The following is a 20,488-nucleotide window of genomic DNA, read 5'->3' as shown; positions in this document are numbered from 1 at the left end:
AATGTATTCTCGTGGGATATTCCCTTGAACAAAAGGGGTACAGGTGCTACAATCCTACTACACGAGAATTACGAGTGAGCAGAGATGTAGTCTTTGATGAGATGAGCAGTTGGTACAGTAATGCACATGGCACTATTGGGGCTGATGTAAAAGATGATGTGGTTGTACAAAATGTGAGGCCAAAGTCACAGGTTTTGAGTGGACCACAAGAGTCCTCTTCTCGTGGCTCTGTTGAGAAGCCATGGAATGGCAGACTACGTACGCAAGTTACTCCACCAGCAGGTACATGGAATGTATCACGAAAAGGAAAGGAAAAGGTTGATGAACCTCCCTTTATGGCTGATGCATCATCAGGGTTTTCACATGTAGACATGGATTCAGATGGTTCTGAACAAAGTCTTGATGAGGAATTTGGAATTCCGGCCGTCAGGACACCTGGTGTAAGGAAAGTACAAGAAGATGCTAGAGGGCAAAGGAGTGACCCAGGACCGCGCAGATCTAACAGAGTCAGAAATCCAGTTTAGAAATTGACTTATGATGGGTATCTAGCGCATCACCAAGCCTACATGGCTAAGGTGATACAGGATGTGGAGCCCACATGTTTTGAGGATGTAGTTGGAAATGTGCATTGGGATGATGCAATGAATGAAGAGATGGCTACATTGGAAGCAAACGACACATGGGAGTTGGTGCCATTGCCAAGTGGCAAGAAAGCTATTGGCTGTAAATGGGTGTATAAAACCAAGCATAAGGCTGATGGTAACATTGAGTGTCACAAAGCAAGGCTGGTTGCAAAGGGTTATGCACAGACGTATGGCATAGACTATGAGGAGACCTTTGCTCCAGTGGCAAAGATGACGATTGTGAGAGCTGTCATAGCAGTGGCTGCATCTAGAGGATGGATTATGCATCAAATGGATGTAAAGAATGCCTTCTTGAATGGTGAGTTGCAAGAGGAAGTGTATATGGATCAGCCACCTGGTTATGTCGATCCAGGTTACCCAGATTATGTATGCAGACTTCTCAAAGCTTTGTATGGTTTGAAGCAGGGCTCTAGAGCATGGTATGACAGGATTGCCAAGTATCTTGTCAGTATTGGGTTTAGGAGAGCTCATGCTCATCATTCACTCTATGTACGTGAGAGTGATGTGGGGATTGTGGTCATTGCCATATATGTAGATGACCTTATTATTGTGGGTGACAATGCTATGGAGATTGACCATGTGAAGCGTCTTCTCAAACAGGAGTTTTAAATGAAAGATTTGAGCGAGTTGCGCTACTTTCTTGGCATTGAGGTGATCAGGACTCCAGAGGGTGTATGGTTGTCACAAAGACAATATGCTTTGGACATGTTGTCAAAGTATGGTATGGCTGATTGTAAGCCAATTTCTATTCCCTTGGATGTGAATGCAAAGCTGAGTGCAAAGAAGGGTGATGTTGTTGAGGATGTCAAGATGTACAGGAACATTGTGGGTAGTCTAATCTACTTGACTATCACGAGGCCAGACTTGAGCTACACAGTAGGCTTGGAGAGTCAGTTCATGCAGCTTCCGAGGAAGCCACATTTGGATGGAGTACGACGAGCACTTCGGTATGTGCAAGGGACTCTTGATTACGCATTGTTCTATGCAGCAGATGTGCCATTAGCATTGTATGGGTATACAGATGCAGATTGGGCAGGTAGCATTGTTGATAGGAGATCTACGAGTGGCTTCATGTTCTCTTTTGGGAGTGCTGCTGTTACTTGGAGAAGCAAAAAGCAGCCTACGGTTGCTTTATCGAGCACAGAGGCCGAGTACAGAGGTGCAGCAGTTGTGGCGTGCGAGGTAGCTTGGCTACGCACATTACTTGAGGACTTGGGAGTGCAGGTGGACCAGCAGATTTTCATCCATTGTGACAACCTCAGCAGCATGCAGTTGGCTAGGAACCCAGTGTTCCATGCTAGGACCAAGCACATAGAGGTCCATTACCACTACGTTCGAGAGTGAGTGTTGGCGGGCGACATCGACTTGGTCTACGTCAACACAGAGGAACGGATAGTGGATATCTTTACCAAGGCCCTCGGAGCTGAGAAGCTTCGACGTTTACGGACTATGCTTGGACTCTGTGACATGCAGAGCTCAAGGGGGAGTGTTGAGATGTCGAGCTCTACATCTTGAGCTGGCATCCACTACGGGTCTTGGCCGCTTACGGCATTTACTCACTGGCGCATTAGGTGACCGACACAGAGGATCTATGCCAGTGATTCTACAGCTGGACTACACTTATAGTGCCAGCCTAGTACGCTTCTAGCGTGTTCACACTTAGTGACCGCATGTACATATGTGCTACTTTTCAGTTTTAGCACTTAGTCATTTTGTACTCTCTTTTCTGTACGAAGAAGAAGAAGCTTTCCATCTCTGTGTGATTTGTGCTTGTCTTGTGTAGCTCTCTTGCATCCTCATTCTTTACAATTCCATGTTGGTAATCACGGTGGCTTGAGAATATTTGCTCTTGACGGTGACTCACTTTCCCAATTGGTTTTTAGATTTTTTCAATCATGCCGCCCAAAAGAGTTTCCTATGTTAGGAGTTCATCAACCAAATTCATAGAGAATACACAACGTGTCATCCCAATATTGAAGGAGTCAGAGAAAGGATTTGACACTTACATGGAGGCTGGTAATAAAACTGATCCAAACTTGGATTAGCAAGAGGATGAGAAGCAAGAGGACTCCCAACACTCTACGGAGTCCAGGCGTTAGCAATCGAAGAGGGTAGAGACATGCTCGTGATGATCTGTTGAATCTCAGAAGAAGGATAAGGGAAAAACCAAAAATACAACCAATGAGAGTGAAGGTAGCAAAAGGATTCACAGGTTAGGACAAGAGAACCGAGTGAAAACCATACCCAAACATAGCAACTGAAACGGATGATACGGACCAGTGGAAAGTTTACACTGATCACTACAGCAAGAAGAAGTCTTGAGAGCACAACTTAGTTTTTTAAAGCAAGATAAGGCACCATGAAAGATCCACTGATTTGAAACTCACCTTTCCAGTGTTCAAAGGGGGAAAGAAAGACAACCCAGATGTTCACATTCAAGCTTTCGAGCAGGATGCTGAGCTCAAAAACATTGACAAAGATGACTCAGGAGACTATTTTCCTCAGACATTGAAGGAGGTAGCTTGAAAATGGTACTACCATTATCCAACATTCCACTTTAGAACATACAATAAGCTAATCAAAGCATTCAAGCTTGAACATTTAGATAACAGAGGAGATGCATATTGAAACTCACCTTTCTAGTGTGCAAAGGGGGAAAGAAAGACAACCTGGATGTTCACATTCAAGCTTTAAAGTAGGATGCTGAGCTCAAAAACAATGACAAAGATGAATGGGGAGACTATTTTCCTCATAAATTGAAGGTGGCAGCTTGAAAATGGCACTACCATTATCCAACATGCCAGTTCAGAACATACAATAAGCTAATAACAGAGAAGATGCAGACATCCTATGCGAACTGGAAAAAATAAGACAAGGTAAATTGTCAGTTCGATGCTATGTAGAGAAGATTAAGGAGCTGATTAGACAGCTACACAAACATCCATCTAAAAAGTGAATGAGGGCTTGGTTCCTTAACGGGTTCATAAGTAAAAAGCTAAAGGAACAAGAGGTTCCAACCCCGACAAAGAAATTCAATAATTTGGTATAGCGAGCTGTGAAACTGGAACAACAAGCAAAAAAGGAGAAAGGACACAAGAGAAAAAGGAATTCCAATGATACTGAGACCACCTCTAAAGAGTATGTCTACCTCCAGTTCTAGTTCATCTCATAGCGACTTCAATGATAAAGCTAAGAGTAAAAAGAAGGGTCACTTGATGAAGAAGCTAGAGGAGATGTCCAAGAAAATTACTGAATGGTAAAGACAAGAACTTCAGTGAGAAAACTAGAAACTTGGTGTTCACATTGTAGATCAAGGGATCACACATTAGATGAATGCAACTATTGTATATATTGTGAAGTCTACGACCATGTCTGGAATAACTGCGAAATAAGAATTCACCACTTCAAGAATGGGAACGACTTGTCTATGATTGCTTTAACTAATCCAGAAGTGGTAAAAGCAGAGGGAGAATCTAACTCCAAGGGAAATGGGGCCAATACTAGTATTGGGGCTGGTAGAGGTAGGTACCAGGGTGACAATGGTTGAGGGAGGGGAAGAGCTTCTGAGAAGTGTTAGCTGAGCCAATGTCAGTTAACAGAAGTTTCTAAAGGCCTAAGCCTTACAAAGCACATCAAAGATGAATACAAAGAAGCAGTGAAGATTGGGATACACATTTTTGTACAATTTCCCAAAATGGCCATGTATTGTAAATTCCCAATTTATTTCAAATCATTGTAATATTTGTAACGTATTCGAGCTCAATGGGAGTTGCAACTTGTAAAGAATAGGTCAATTAGTGTGCCTAGGTTGCAGATTTAGTAGGATGTGGAGTCCTAAAGGCCTTGGGCGCTCGGACATTGCATATTTTTACCCTAGGTATATAAGGCAGTGTGTAAAATAAATTAGGGTTCTCAGCCTCATTTGTTGAGACCACTCATTGGTGAGAGCTCATGAGGTGTGTGGCTACAGAGTCCTTGAGCTTCTCCTTGCTCATGTGACTTGATTAACAATAATCAAGGCTTAATTCTCTTTCGCTATGCCTCTCTCATACTTCTTATGATTGTTAATGATTCTTTGATTAGGTAGATTGTAACAAATTAGTGGTTAACCCCGCTCTAATCTTGTACAATTTTCCTCTATTCTTTGTGTGTGCATGTAGGTTTGATTGGACTGCAGATGCTCAATGGATCTATGTGTGTGTGCATGTGATTAGTGTGTTGCATGATAGGATTAGGGACGCGTGCATCTTTGCAATCGTTAGTGCGTGTGATTGGATTGATTTCAGGTGAAGAGAAGTGGATGTGGAGATTGACAACCTTAGTGGATTAGCTCCTCCATAGGCCGAAACGCCCACTTCATAGAGTGGCCATTCGTGTTTCCATGATTAGCTCACTAGTCGGAGAGTGTTTCCATGTCCTAGCCGAGTAGCTCATCCCTCCGGATTGACAATTATCGTTGGTCATTGGAGCTATGCTATAATTATAACCCCGACATTTGGCGTCGTTGCTGGGGAGCGATGGCCTACGCTAGTGTAATTATGGTATAATCGAATGGTTTCCTCACTAATTTTACTTGTGTGTTTAAGTTTTGTGGATTTTGGATGTGTGTGCATGAAACAATGTGTTCAATTTTCCCTAATGTGATATGCTAATTGTGTGCCTACACACTAACCCCTTGCTAGTTTCACTAATTTTTTCTAACTTACACACTATTTTTCTACTAATTGGACTAACACTTTGTGTTTATTCTATGATATTTACTTGATTAGAGGCTTGTATTGCATTCTAACATTGCAAGTTTGTGCTAATCACATATCAATTTGTTGATTTTGGAATGCAAGTTTAGGGCTTTGGAGCATCGACAAAATTGGCCTATAGATGGTGTAATCGACAATTGGATGGTGCCATTGGACTTAAGATTTGTACAATATGCATAGCCATTGTCAATTTGATAATTGGAAACTTTTGATTTTGCCCGTTCATGCTGTCGTAATGCCAAAATTTTCATAGAATCGAATGTACAAATTGATGGTTTCATGGCTAATGTGCAATGTGAATTAGATTAATTTCCTGCTCGGATGGTCAATTGCAATTGCGTGCACTAAAATCAAGTGTGTGTGCATTCTAATTGAATGTGTGTATGCTTAATTTCAAGTGTGTGTGCACTATTTTGCCCTTGTGTGTGCACCTAAAATCCATGTGTGCATAAAGATTTTGCCAATGTGATGATTGATTTGTGAAGTGGTCATGCCCAATTAGGGATTTGTGAATTCAATTCACAATTTTGCCCTTGTGTGTGCGCACCTAAAAATTGGTAAAAAATGCCAATTATTGTGTATGTGTGTGTAAAAAGTGCTTAATGTGCATCATCAATAATGTTTGATTGCATATTGAAGTATAAAATGGTTAATTGCTGCGTTTTGAATCTCAAAACAGGGATTTACATACTTGAAATGCGTCAATTTTTAACCTAAAATTGCCGATTTAATTTCCCAGTTTTGGATTTTATTGTCGAAATTATTTGGAAATTGAATCGATGTGATTATTGAGTTTTAATTTGGTTGCACTAATCCCCTATGTGTGTATTATTTTTGGAATATTTTTTAGTATTTTTTGGATAAGTTTTGTAAAATTTTGCCTATTTTTTTCTAGTTTTTGCATTACTTTTTTATTAATTTTGTAAAACATTGATTATTTGTGATGCGTATTTGTGCTCTTCTTGGTCGAGTTTTGAGCGTTTTGTTATTTTCGAGTGTCGGGTTGTTCATTTTGTCATAATTGGAATTTTCGGCAAAATTTGCTATTTTTGGTGTGCTTGTGCATGTCGAAAGTGTTTTATTGTGATTGCTGATGATTTTTTGGATATTTTTTCTCTCTCTCCGCTTGACAAGGGCCGAAGATAAATAAAATCTCTCTCTTTCTTTCTCCCTCCTCGTGGAGTTGACCCCACTGTCAACGACTCCCTCACACTCTTCTTCTCTCACTACGAGTGCATCGTCGTGCAGATGACCATATAAATATCTCCCACTCTCTCTCTCTCTCTCTCTCTCTCTCTCTCTCTCTCTCTCTCTCTCTCGTTTTCTTCTCCCAAGCTCCTGTGGAGTCTGCAACCCTATGAGTACGACGTTAAAACTCTCTTCTTCTTCTTCTTCTTCTTCTTCTTCTTCTTCTTCTTCTTCTTGTCTCTCTCTATTCTTTTCCTCCCCGTCAGTAGCCGCACATGATGCTCTCACGTTCCTTCATTGATAGCCCCCCCCCCCCCCCCCCCCCCCCCCACACACTTTCTCTCTCTTCCCTCTGCGCGCTGTCGTGCTGTGACACGTACATAGTGGGAACTCATGCTACAAGATTTATCTTGTAACTTTTTAGATACATAGTTATATTTCCTATAATATATGTATACATATTTAAGTATAATAATATGCTTTCTATCTCATCCTATTATTTATCTCAGGGATAACCTATTCTTACTTTACCATCAGAAAATACTATGGGAAAAGCGTCAATAGCTCCACCAACTTGGGGAAAAAAAAGCATTGATTCTTTATTTCTACTATCTCATTATCATCTCACACCTTAGCTAGATCCTATATCTAGGGTAAACTCCCATATATATATATATTCTATGTATTTTTTATATTTTTCTTATATTTCTTTTTAATTAGCTACTAGGGGGGAATCAAATCCTAGTGGGACACTAGGTGGCATGATTTCAAAGATACACTTATTTTAATGCATTATTGCAAGCATGATTACAAAGTTTTTTCAAGGAGCAATGTCATGCTTTCATATGGTATGAGGTGTCCTTTGGAATCAAATGAAAGTCTAAGCTAAGGGGACCACAGGAAGACTTTTGTTGCCAAAAATGGACCCTATTTTGATGTTTTTTTTACACAAGATTCCAATCCGAATTGGAGAACGATTTTAAAATGAAAATCGTAGCTAATGAGCTGAATTTTTTGTCCATATTTTTACTTTTTTATTTGGAGCCACGATTGAGGAGATATGATCAAAATACTGGACCCCAGTCTGCCCACGTCATGCAAGGACAGCTCATTTCCAACTTTTCCAGTTTCTATTCACACTGGCTCCTCTCTTCTTGTGTAAACTATGATTTTTTGAGTGGACCCCAGTCTGCCCACTTTTCTCACAAGTAGCCCATAGTCTTCTCTCACCCTTCCACACACCTACTCACTTTTACACATCCCTCCATCTCCTTCCCTCACTCAAACCTGCAATTTCCATGGCTTCTCCCACCCTCTTTACCATTACCCTTCTCTCTCATCCCTATAGTTCTTTTATGAACCTCTACATACATACACCCTCTCCATGTCTCTCTCTATTGCTTCTATGTTACAATTTCATTTACCTCTCCTAAAAATATCTAAAATTCAGCATCTTAACCATGATAACTTCTGCAAATTGAGGTTTTTTCATCAACAAATCCTCTTTTCATCGTGGTGGTCAACTGTGGCGGCGGCGTAAAGAAGCGAAGAAGACCAGCGGTCATTTTTTCCACAATCTACACAAGGGTGAGTTCAAGCTTCTTCAAAGCTTCACCATCTCAATGATTCTCTTTTAATTCACCCCTCTTCCTTCATCAAATCAACTCATCCTACCCATTGTAAATGTATCACTAACAATTCTAGTGATTATTACCACTAACAACTAACTTCTCTTGTAAAATGCACCCACACTATCAACATATAGAGTAGGCAACCGCACAAGTAAACCAAATTCACTCACTCCCATGGAAGTTTCTCTCCTTTCACCACATCAATAATTCTCTTACTTGAGCCCACATCCATGTGACTCAAGAGAAAAGAGAGACCCCATTATCATTTGAAATTCATAAAAATTCATAATCCTTGATCTTTCCTAATAAAATTGATTAGGCTTAATCCTAATCAAGGCTTCTAAAACCTATAAATAGAACCCATTCCTCCTTGTAAAAGACATCACTATACCATTGCACACTAGATTGAGCGTACCACACGCCAGTTCTATCTTGGTTGTAAAGAGAGAGTAAGCTTTCTATACACCATCACCTTGGTGCATAGAAAAGATTGAGCTAGTTTGAGTGACTGCGAGTAGAAGATATTCTTCCTACCATTGTTGTATCTACCCCAACATCAATGAATTGGTAGTTTTGGGTGCAATTCATGTCCGAAGGCTCACGCTTCTCCTCCAATTTGGCTTGGAAAACTCATTCAGCTTCATAAGGTGACTTGTTTCATTGAAGGTTGTTGTTTTGTTGCTTGTGATTCATTGGCTATTGTTTGGCTACCATTGTAAGAGGGTGGATGGTGAGAGGGCTCCCATAACCCTAAGACAATGTGCTAGTGATTCTATAACCAAATCTTGTCACTTGATTCCGCAAGCTTTAAGTTCCTTTTTGTGCAAAATATAAAGTTGAAGCTAAGTTGTACACCATCTCTCTCTCTCTCTCTCTCTCTCTCTCTCTCTCTCTCTTGTTTTAGTGTGTGAGAGTGTTCCATTGGTGTTAAGGTTAGTGTAAATTCCTTGCTTGTTTGTGGGTTGCTCTAACGATTCTCCTCTTTTGCGTCCTAGTTCGCTCTTAAACTAAGTGGTGCCCCTTGTGTAGTTGGGATTTGGTTGTGGGTTTGTTGTTTTGGTTTGTGTTGTGTTTTGCCCTAGCCCCATTGAGCAGCACGGGAGCCTTGAAGGGTGTCTAGAGGTTGCTCTTCTTGTTGCCCGCCCCGGACCACCCCAATAGTTTTTGGTAGTTTTGGTGGTTTTGGTAGTTTGGGTTCTGTTTCGTAGTACAATACTTAGAAGTACCAGTCTCGGTATGACTTCTTGGTAGTTTTTGAAACTAATTGGGACCACTGGTTGTCAACAGGCTGAGTATGACACTCTGGAGAAAAAATGGAAGGAAGGTCAAGAGCATACCCTATTTGTGAAGGAGATGTTGTCTGATATCAGGCTTGGGAAGAGGTTCCTACTATATCCTAGGAACCAGGTTAATGATTCGGTAAATGTGATCCCGGTGTTTGGTATGTGTGTTGCATGCGGTGAGCCCTTAGAGTGCGCACATGTAGTTGGAACCTTCATGCTAGAGTGCGGACACTAGTATCATCCCTTGTGCTTCAGTGCTCTGTTACAAAGCAGGGATCAGTGTGTCAAGCCGGGTTGTAATATGGTAATCTCTGATTTGGAAAAGTCCTGGGCCAGTGGGCTTCAAGTTGTCAAGAGTAAGTATGTGTGCATTTTTGAATACATATGCGCACGTGCAACTCAATGAGGTTTTCATACAAGTTAGTATGTGCTGTCTTTATTTGTGTTTGCAGAGGAGCAGGATGCTGCAGTTGCTGACCAGCACGCCACAAAGTCGGCTGCAAGTCGAATATGGGACGTGGATGAGGTGACAAGGGAGATATCAGATGTTCTCCACGATCTGAAGCAAGGTAATTATGTAGGGAAAGACAATGTGACGGGACAAAGATGTGAGGCAACAGGTGACAGCGAAAGTAAAAGTGAGGAGGAGGCCAGAGATGATAAAAAGACAGGTGACAGCGAAAGGAAAATTGAGGAGGAGGCCAGAGATGGTAAAAAGACCAAGGACAAGGAGGAAGGTAAAGTCCCTGTTGTTGTGGAGCTGGATGCGGAGGAAAGCCAGGATGCTTCCAACACAAAGCTAGATGAAGCAACGGCCAAGAAGGGAGAGGAAGAACCCACAAAGGGGCGTGTTGGGGAGGGGGTGGAAACCACAAAGGGGAGTGAAAGGGAGGTCAAAGAGGGGTCGGAAGGCAACAAAGATTGGAGGGAGGCCAAGGATGGGCAAGAAGAAGTACTTGCGAACGATAGTGTTGTGGACAGCACCGACGGGGCCGTTGACTCTACTGCTGCCGATGCTGTTTCGAAGCGGAGAGGTGATTCCCCTGATTCCGTGACCCTGCAGGAACTTTTTTGTTTGCAGAGAAAGAAGCGCAATCGCGCCCGTGATCAATTATCCCGTGCATGCAAAATGTAGCCAGTGAAAATCTATTGTATTCCGCACTTTGTGCGTTTTAGTGACTGAGTCAACTTGATTTTTTGGCCCTGAGCTTTATCTTTTCTCTCTATCTAGTTCTGTGTTGGTATGTTATCTTTCGTTACATTACTGTTTCAGTTGTCCTCACTATATGTACATTACAGTACCAAATTTGGTACTTTTTGGTACTGTTGAACTTGGGTGCACGTCTGTCCACTATTACAGTACCAATTTGGTACTTCTTGAACTTGCGATTTCGGATAGTCCTTATCACTTGTGCAATACAGTACCAAATTTGGTAGTTTTTGGACCAGTTTTCTGTTTTAGATATGATGTTTGCACTGTGTATTTGTCCCCACTCATTATGTTTGTTGGTGCTGTAGTAAGTTGGTGGCTAGACGAGACACCGGCAAGCACATTGTTGCAGCCTGATGTGGCTGCTAGACGCGGGCGGATGATTGTGCTTGATCTTAATGGCGTGCTACTAGCCAGCTGCAGCGAAATCTCTGAGGAACTTGAGTGCCTGCCAAAGGAGCACACGCCACGGGTAGTCCATCTCGGAGGGAATGTAATTTGTCTTGTAAGGCCGGATGCGGAGCAGTTCATCCTACGGCTTAAACAGAAAGCCAGCCTAGTGTTGTGGTCCTACTGTAGAAGGGAAAAACGGTTACACATGGTGAACGCGTGCTTCCCAAACCATAGAAGGCAAAAATATTTTGCAGGTAAAGCATGCCCGCTTTGAATGTTGCAGGACATAAGTTATGCATACCTCTTAACCTCGTTTTTTGGCATTAGCAGATATTATCTCCCAAGAGGACTGTGACATATGGCGGGCCTGTATGTCGGAGGTGCCGGTTGTGCCCAAACACATGGGCGATAAGCCCATTTTCCTGAAAAAGCTACGGACGCTGTGGGCAAGGCACCCGAAGTACGATGCCAGCAACACTATTCATGTAGATGATTGTAGATACATGTCTCTTAAAAATGACTATGAAAACTGTATGGCAATCCGATCATACGATCCCATGGTAGTAGGAACCGATTACCCATTTTACTTGCTGGATTTTGTTTTGCCTTGGTTGCTTAGGTGGATAAGGGATCGGTACCCAACAGCGTACACTCGCAAAAACCCAGTCTTTGACACTGAAGACGATATTTCTGGGTACATTACTAATTACTTCATACAGATGGAGGGGTACTCCTATAAATTTGATCCCCCGAGGTAGCAGATTGCCATGATCATATAAATAGTGGAATTTTTAAACCCGATACTATACATAATGGAAAACCACTTCTCTTGTTCAGATTGTCTTGGTATCTTGATCTCTAGTGTTGAAACCCCTGACTAATTCTGTTGAAACCTCTTAGAGCTAACCAGGTTGACCAACATTTTAATTTTTGAGGCAAATAGCATCTATGTTTGGCATACCTTTCATGTTATCAACGTAGTTCTAGACATTGATCAAGGTGGTCGTATCAAATACGAATAGACAAACTGAAAAATACCAAGAAATAAAGTAAACCATAAGTGATACAGCAAGTTCAAGGAGTACCAAATTGTACCAAAGTTGGTACTGTAATAGTGGACAGGAGTGCACCCAAGTTCAACACAGTACCAAAAAGTACCAAATTTGGTACTGTAATAGTGGACCGACGTGCACCCAAGTTCAACAGTACCAAAAAGTAGAGATACAGTGAGGACAACTGAAACAGTAATGTAATGAAAGGTAACATACCAACACAGAACCAGATAGAGCAATAAAGTAAACCATAAGTGATACAGCAAGTTCAAGCAGTTCCAATTTGGTACTGTAATAGTGGAGAGATGTGCACCCAAGTTCAACAGTACCAAACAGTACCAAATTTGGTACTGTAACAGTACCAAATTTGGTACTGTAACAGTACCAAAATGTACCAAATGCACATATAGTGAGGACAACTAAAACAGTAATGTAATGAAAGGTAACATACCAACACAGAACTAGATAGAGAGAACAGATAAAGCTCAGGGCCAAAAAATCAAGTTGACTCAGTCACTAAAAAGCACATAGTGCGGAATACACTTGGTACTGTTGACTACCAGATTTGGTACTATTGACTACCGGATTCAGTTTTTCAATTAGGGCTTCTCATTGCCCTCAAGTAACATGGACGCACCTTCGTCACTCTCATCATCATGATATGGCATGCTATTGTATATCCTCTCATATACTTCAGTAGACAACTTGTATTGTAAAATTTGACCTAGGGATCCTGCAATAGGCTCCATCGGGAAACGTATGGCCCTAACAAGATGTGAGTAGATCATTACCGGAGATGTGTGATCCAATAGCCGGTATGTATCAGCTTTTCCTTCAACTTGGCCATAAAAAAATCCTTCAACAACCTTCCCTCCTCTAAAAATTTTGTTATGACACTTATCCTTTTGTGCTTTCACCGTTTGGTACAACACTTCTGTGCATTTGATAATGTAGAAGTCTTCGTTTGCCTCAGCTGCTTTTACTGCAAAATTATCCCCTATGGACATCATGCCACTTAACATTTCACGGCATCCTTCATATAGTGGCAGGTTGGACACTTGGCTCATCGAAATCGATGTTGAATCTCCACCCTCCTCCTCGTCATCTGATTCGTCATCCCTAATTGTATCCCTGGACTCTGGCAAGGGTTTGATGCAAACATATTTCCATTCTTCAATGTGCATTCTGTTCCTGCATCTTCACCACAACCCATGCATACACGGATCACAAAAGCATGAAAGTGATCGAAAGCGTATGGCGGTGCGGTTGTCCTGTGAATAGCCATCAACACAATGAAATGAGTGGGAGCCAACGATGTGCTCACAGTCCCATTGCAGATTGCATTGCACTTCATTCGTGCCAATAAGCCAAAAGACTCTTTGCGTATTACACCTCTGAGACTGTTCTCTTGGCTGAAAAGTTGCTTTCAAAAAGTTGACAACATCGGCTGCACACTTCATACGCCAGCCATCTGGTTTCAATTCCTCATGCGTCAAAGTTCTCTTGATGACTGCCCCTGCCCCATCATGTTCGCCTTTTCCATGGCTGGATGCAGAGAAGTTATGCATCATGTGCAAGCCTGTCATTTGATAGTACCTGGCCACAAAATAGTAAGGTCTACGTACCTTGAATTGTAAAGCAGCACCATCTGACCAAACCCAATGTTGTTGTAGAGAATGTCCTCAATCTTTCAGCCACTTGTCATGGAGCAAGAAACAATGTTGTACAAACAATTTGTCATGCTGCTTGTCATCCGATATGTAGAAGTGTAGCGTCTTCTGTGTACCACCTGCTGCATTTCTTAAATAAGTGATGTACACAAGTATTGTGACTTGCTTAGACCACCAATGCATTGACTGAATTTCATTCTGAACTTTAAAGGAATAATTCTCCGCAAAGTCAATAACAGATACTACAACGTTGCTAGGAAAATTCTGCAAACAGTCCTTGAATTGTTGGGCTTGCCAGAGGAAGACAAAGTTGTGCCTGATGAAGCCTATCAGATGGGCTGAAAATAAGCTAAGAAAAGTCCCACTTTTCATCCGTTGCACAATCAAGTCCTTTCTCTTCTTATCACTCCCACCTTCGTGAACCTGTCCTGTTCCAACCTCCATGAAAACCTTCACAGACACCTCCTTGCTATCCTCTGCTATCTCATCGGGACAAAATGTCAACCTCCGTACTCCAGATTGTGAGCAGTCCCCCATCAAGCATTTCTTTGCATGGTATTCACAATTTGGAGGCTTTGGGCACATGATGGATTCCCACATAACGGTGATGTGCTGACACACTGCTTGGTTTGCAAAACACGCTCCTCTCTCATCACCTCTGCAACAAACGGAGCAAGTGCAAAGGTGACCTTTCCCGTGGTGCCTAAACTTGTTCTGCCGCATTTGATTAAGGGCCTCTTTGAAATAGAGCATCTGCACATGAACCACATAGCAGCAAGTATTTATGTCCTTCAACTTCCGTACAAAGTATGGCTTCAATGCCTCGAAGCATCTAAGAGACACTACCACTGTTGGGTGAGCCTTCTTGAATCTTTGGTACAGCTCAACCTATGGCACAAAAACAAAACGATTCAGAAAAAAACCAACATCATGGTACTGGTAAAATTTCACTACTGCAGTAGTGCCAAAACTGGCTTTCGACAGTTCCAAATATGGTACTATAATAGTGGACAGACGTGCACCCAAGTTCAACAGTACCCAAAAGTGCCAAATTTGGTACTGTAATAGTGGACAGACGTGCACCCAAGTTCAACAGTACCAAAAAGTTCCAAATATGGTACCGTAGATTTGGTACTATTAGTAGGCTTTGGTACTCTATAGATATTATTTGGTACTCTACATATAGGCTTTGGTACTATCAGAAATGTGGGGTACCTTGTAAATATACTTTGGTCCTATAGTGGTAGGCTTTGGTACTCTACAGATAGGATCTGGTACTCTTTAGAGAGGATTTGGTACTCTACAGATAGTCTTTGGTGGTATCCGATGAGTTTGGTACTCTACATATAGGCTTTGGTACTATCAGAAGTGTGAGGTACCCTGTAAATAGACTTTGGTCCTATAGTGGTAGGCTTTGGTACTCTACAGATAGGATCTGGTACTCTTCAGAGCGGATTTGGTACTCTACAGATAGTCTTTGGTGGTATCTGATGAGTTTGGTACTCTGTAAATAGACTTTGGTTCTCTATACATAGGCATTGGTATTGGATAAATAGGTTTTGGTACTCTATCAAGAGGATTTGAAACTCTATGGATAGGCTTTGGCACTCGATCGCTAGGATTTGGTACTCGATATACCGGATTTGGTACTCTACAGATCTGAGTTGGTACTCGATACACCGGATTTGGTACCCTACATATGTGCTTTGGTACTTTATAGATAGCCTTTGGTACTCGATAGACAGTATTTGGTACTCTACATATAGGCTTTGGTACTATCAGAAGTGTGGGGTACCCTGTAAATAGACTTTGGTCCTACAGTGATAGGCTTTGGTACTCTACAGATAGGATTTGGTACTCTACAGATAGTCTTTGGTGGTATCCGATGAGTTTGGTACTCTGTAAATAGTTTTTGGTTCTCTATACATAGGCATTGGTACTGGATAAATAGGTATTGGTACTCTATCGAGAGGGTTTGAAACTCTATGGATAGGCTTTGGCACTCGATAGCTAGGATTTTGTACTCGATATACTGGATTTGGTACTCTACAGATCTGCTTTGGTACTCCATACATATGCTTTGGTACTAGATACACCGGATTTGGTACTCTACAAATGTGCTTTGTTACTCCATAGATAGCCTTTGGTACTCGATAGACATGATTTGGTGCTCTACATTTAGGCTTTCGTACTATCATAAGTGTGGGGTACCCTGTAAATAGATCCTGGTCCTATAGTGATAGGATTTGGTACTCTACAGAGAGGCTTTGGTGGTATCCGTTGAGTTTGGTACTCTGTAAATAGACTTTTGGTTCTCTATACATAGGCATTGGTACTGGATAATTAGGTTTTGGTACTCTATAGAGAGGGTTTTAAACTCTATGGATAGGCTTTGGCAGTCAATAGCTAGGATTTGGTACTTTATGGATATTCTTTGGTACTGTAAACACCCTCTGCCGTACAGCAGACTACCAAATTTGGTACTGTCTGGACCAAATAAGCCTTAAGTAGCACCAAACAAGATGTACAATTACTAGAAGTTGTTGGTACCTGAGATTCGTCGAGTAGATGTATAGGATGTTTGACGACACTTTTCATTCCAATTCTCATCTTGCATATGTCTTTCTTGTTGGGTGAAACTCTGCTCTCTGATGTCCAAAAGGCATATACCAAATCTCTTGTTTCATTGGTAATAACGGTTCCTCGTGGCAATTGTCTCTCACAAGCACTCAATGGCAACACTTCATCTTCATCTTTATTCTCTAGCCGTGAGCTTGCTGCAGCTATATTCCTTTGATGGATCCCCAAGATACTAGCCATTCTGGATTGGTTTACTAATTGTGAATTTGTACTATTGTTCAGAATCATTGCCAAAGAGCTTCTCTTTACAAAAATTTCACTTGTTGAATGAGGGACCTTGATTTGAGTCAAAGTGTTGCGCACACCCGATACAACAGTGTCTTCGACTTTGCTGAAATTTGATGGTTGCAGCAAGGAAAATGTTTGGTGGTCCAGGAGTTGCCGGAATATTTCCTTATGCTCATTCTTTGCAATCCCTACTGTTTGCTTGCGCCAACATCGAGCCATCGCTGCACAAATGTTCTTTCTTGACCTGGCTTCCCACAATCCAAGAGCAGACGTAGGATGTCTTTCCTTGCTTCTCTGTGCACGTTTCTTTGCAGCCCAATAATCACGAAGAAAAGCCTGATTACCGGCTGGAATACTAGTGCTAATGGAATTGATGTGCATCTGCTGAACATTGCTTGGGCCACCTTGTACCTCGTCAAAAGAGAGGAACTGTGCATCACCTTCCATCTCGTCGATAGAGAGGAGTTGTGCATCACCTTCTACCTCGTTGAAAGAGAGGTCCTGAGCATCACCTTCTATGTCATCGAAAGAAATGTTTTGAGCATCACCAAGACAGTAATCTCCTGCGCTACTATCCATTTGCAGAGAGAGAGAGAGAGAGAGAGAGAGAGAGAGAGAGAGAGAGAGAGAGAGAGAGAGAGAGAGAGAGAGAGAACACAGCAGTTCGGTGGCTATGGAGGTGGCAAGGAAGGCAAGAGGGTTCAAAACTGCGAGAGACACACAGGGAGAGGGACATGCGAGAGAGAGCGAGCGAGAGAGAGAGAGAGAGAGAGAGAGAGAGAGAGAGAGAGAGAGAGAGAGAGAGAGAGAGAGAGAGAGAGAGAGAGAGAGAGAGAGAGAGAGAGAGAGAGAGAGGTGCTGGAGTGAAATCTCCCAACCGTAACCCCAACCCCCGGCCCCGCCGTCACCCCCACCTCTTCTTAGGATTGCATGCTTCTAAAGTTAAAAAAACTTCCACTTAAAAAAGAAGTTTATTTGCCCTCCCCAATTCCAAAAAAATGCCCATGGTTTTTACACACAAGAATCACCAAGCATATGTTGTGTCAAGGACACTACTTTTTGTACCACCAAACCATGCTTTGACCCATATGCATGTGTTGTATTAGGGGTGATTAGCAAGGGAACTCTATGCCATTGTAAGAGAGAGTGATCATTCAATTGAGAGTAGGAAATCTATCATTTCTCCTACTAGTGTAAGCCCAACATTTGCTGAATCAAGGAGGGTGGATTTGTACTAAGCTTGGATACTTTGTCTCTCTTCCAACGTGAAGTAATGGAAAACAATGATGTGTAAGTGTCTTGGTGTTTTCTTTAAGTTCTTGATAGCTTGTCTCTGGGTGTTGTCATTAATTTAGCCATAAATCCCACATACTGTAAGAGGGCGACAGGGTGGAGAGGACTCCCCTGGCCTTAAGATAGTGATTGGGGTGGCTTTTCTTGTGATGTGTTGTGGTGTAATTTACTCAAGATATGTTGAGCAAATACTAATCTCACTTTGATTGGTCATGACAGATTTGTAAGAAGGTATTAATGCCACAAGCACCCCTCCCCCTTCTCTCTCTTTCTTACATATATAATTGTGTTTGCTTGATCATTGCCGATACATTTCAAATCAGCCCAAGTACTCTATCTCTCTCTCTCTCTCTCTCTCTCTCTCTCTCTCTCTCTCTCTCTCTCTCTCTCTCTCTCTCTACGCGTCCTAGTTCGCATCCAAAACTAGGTGGTGCCCTAAATTTGTGTAGGGTTAGGTTGAGGGTTTGTGTGTGTGTTTGTTGTTTTTTTCCAACCGCAACCCAATTGAGCAGCACGGGATCCTAGAAGAGTTCTTAGAGGCCACTCTTGTTGTTGCACATCCCCGACCGCCTTAATATATTCGAAGGCTATGATCCAGAAGGATATCTGGAGTGCTATGTGACAGAGATGAGGCTTCAAGCAATTCCAGAAGCTTGGATGATTGCAGCATTTGTTGAACTTGTGAGTGATGATTTCAAGCACCAAGTTCAAGACTTACCAAGTGTATATGCAAGCAACTGGGGTGAGTTTTCTATAGCTATAACACAGGTATGCTTGGAACATCAAGACCAAGAGATGAGCAGAGTGGAAGTGGATGTGACTAGCTAGAGTTGGTGTCTCCTGTAAGCCATGCAAGTGTCAACACATCCATACAGGCTAATGTAGAAGCAGTAATAGATGCATATCTTTTGCAAGATGCAAATTTATTGTATGCAGATGAAGCAGACATAGTGGAAGCTATTTATGCACGTTTGGGTCTTGTAACCTTCGTATCTCAAGATAATGACTCTCATGATGCTATCCAAGCGCTTGAAATGGCTCAAAGCGACTTAGAGGATGATGCAAACTTGTCGGCTATGATAGATGATTTGGACGCTCCTTTTGATTCGTTTGAAGATGCACATGAGTGTATATACAAGGATGAGGATGCTATGGTTTTGACAGAGGATGTGAAGGGAAAACAGGTGGAAGACGGCTATACTAGTGATGTGCTACAATCTACTTTTGAGCAGATCCAAGAACTTTTACCAAGTTTAGAAGAGCCGGATGCCTATGTTGAAGACATATACCAGGATGAAGAAGTCATTATCAATGCTTTCCTATCCGAGTTTGATGCATGTGGTACTACCCAAATGGATATTCCTAGCTGCGAAAGTGCTAATTTAGAGGGGGTGATTGAAAATCTCTTCCTTTGTGAGTATAGCTCTGCTAGTAGCATTGCGGATTGTGAAGTACCTCAGCTAGACGAGGTGGAAGAAGAGGAGTGCATTGACAGAGTAATATGTATATCTTGTATATATGGGGTAGCAAATGTGATGCAGATGACTCATGAAATTGTGCCTTATTTAGAGCTAGATGCAGCAAGATTTCACAATTCCATGGTAGAGGAAGGTGTTATGAAAATTTTGGAGTCTTCAGCAGCAGCTGATTTTGGATTGCCTATTCATGATGATGACGTTTTTGAAGTCGTGTTTGCAGGAATGACAGATGCAGATTCTCTGCATGAGGATTGGGGTTCTGCAGATGAAGCTATGAATCTTCAAGATTCACAAATCAAAGATAGAGAAATGTTTGGGAATGCTATACAGGTTGAAGTGACATCAGAGGATAGAGTAGAAGAGCAAGAAACCTCTTCGGATATGGTCTGTGATTGGGGTGATATTTTTGATCTGTGTGAAGATGCAAATAAAGATGCTTTCCATAAAGTGCCTACTATACAGGGTTTTAAGAATTTCGGTTGCCTGCAGGTATGCAAACAATATCTGAGGCATAAAAGGGATTTAGGTCTTGTGTCACAGGGTATAAATTGCAAGCAGGTTTGTGAGAATCTATCTGCTATGGATATGAAGGGTATACATGGTGATGCCTTGAAGCAAGAAGAGGATGCTAGCTCTATGCTGACACCAGAGTCATGTAATGAAGAAGGGTTCTCCCTAGATGAGTGGAGACATGATTCAGTTGAAGATAATTTAGGGATGGGTCAAAAAGGAAGAAGGGGTGAAGATATTGTGTCAGAGACTAACTCCAAGGAGGTTTTTGAGTATTCGGTTACAAGTGACCAGGAGCATACCTACCAGAATGATTTGAAAAGGGAATTAGACACCATATTTGAGAGGTATGCACAGTTTTATGATGTAAAGCTGGAGAGGTATTTGGTAAAAGGTGAGAGAATTGATGAGAGGTTTACCATACATATTTTTGAGGTTTCTCTTGATGTTGAGAAAGGCTATCTAGAGGATTCTTTTGAGAATGAAGATGCAGATTCAGACTTCTATGCGA

This window comes from Adiantum capillus-veneris, chromosome 13, assembly GCF_014529385.1.
Source record: "Adiantum capillus-veneris isolate H3 chromosome 13, ASM1452938v2, whole genome shotgun sequence".
In the NCBI taxonomy this organism is placed as follows: Eukaryota; Viridiplantae; Streptophyta; class Polypodiopsida; order Polypodiales; family Pteridaceae; genus Adiantum; species Adiantum capillus-veneris.
This window is presented reverse-complemented; position numbering follows the sequence as displayed.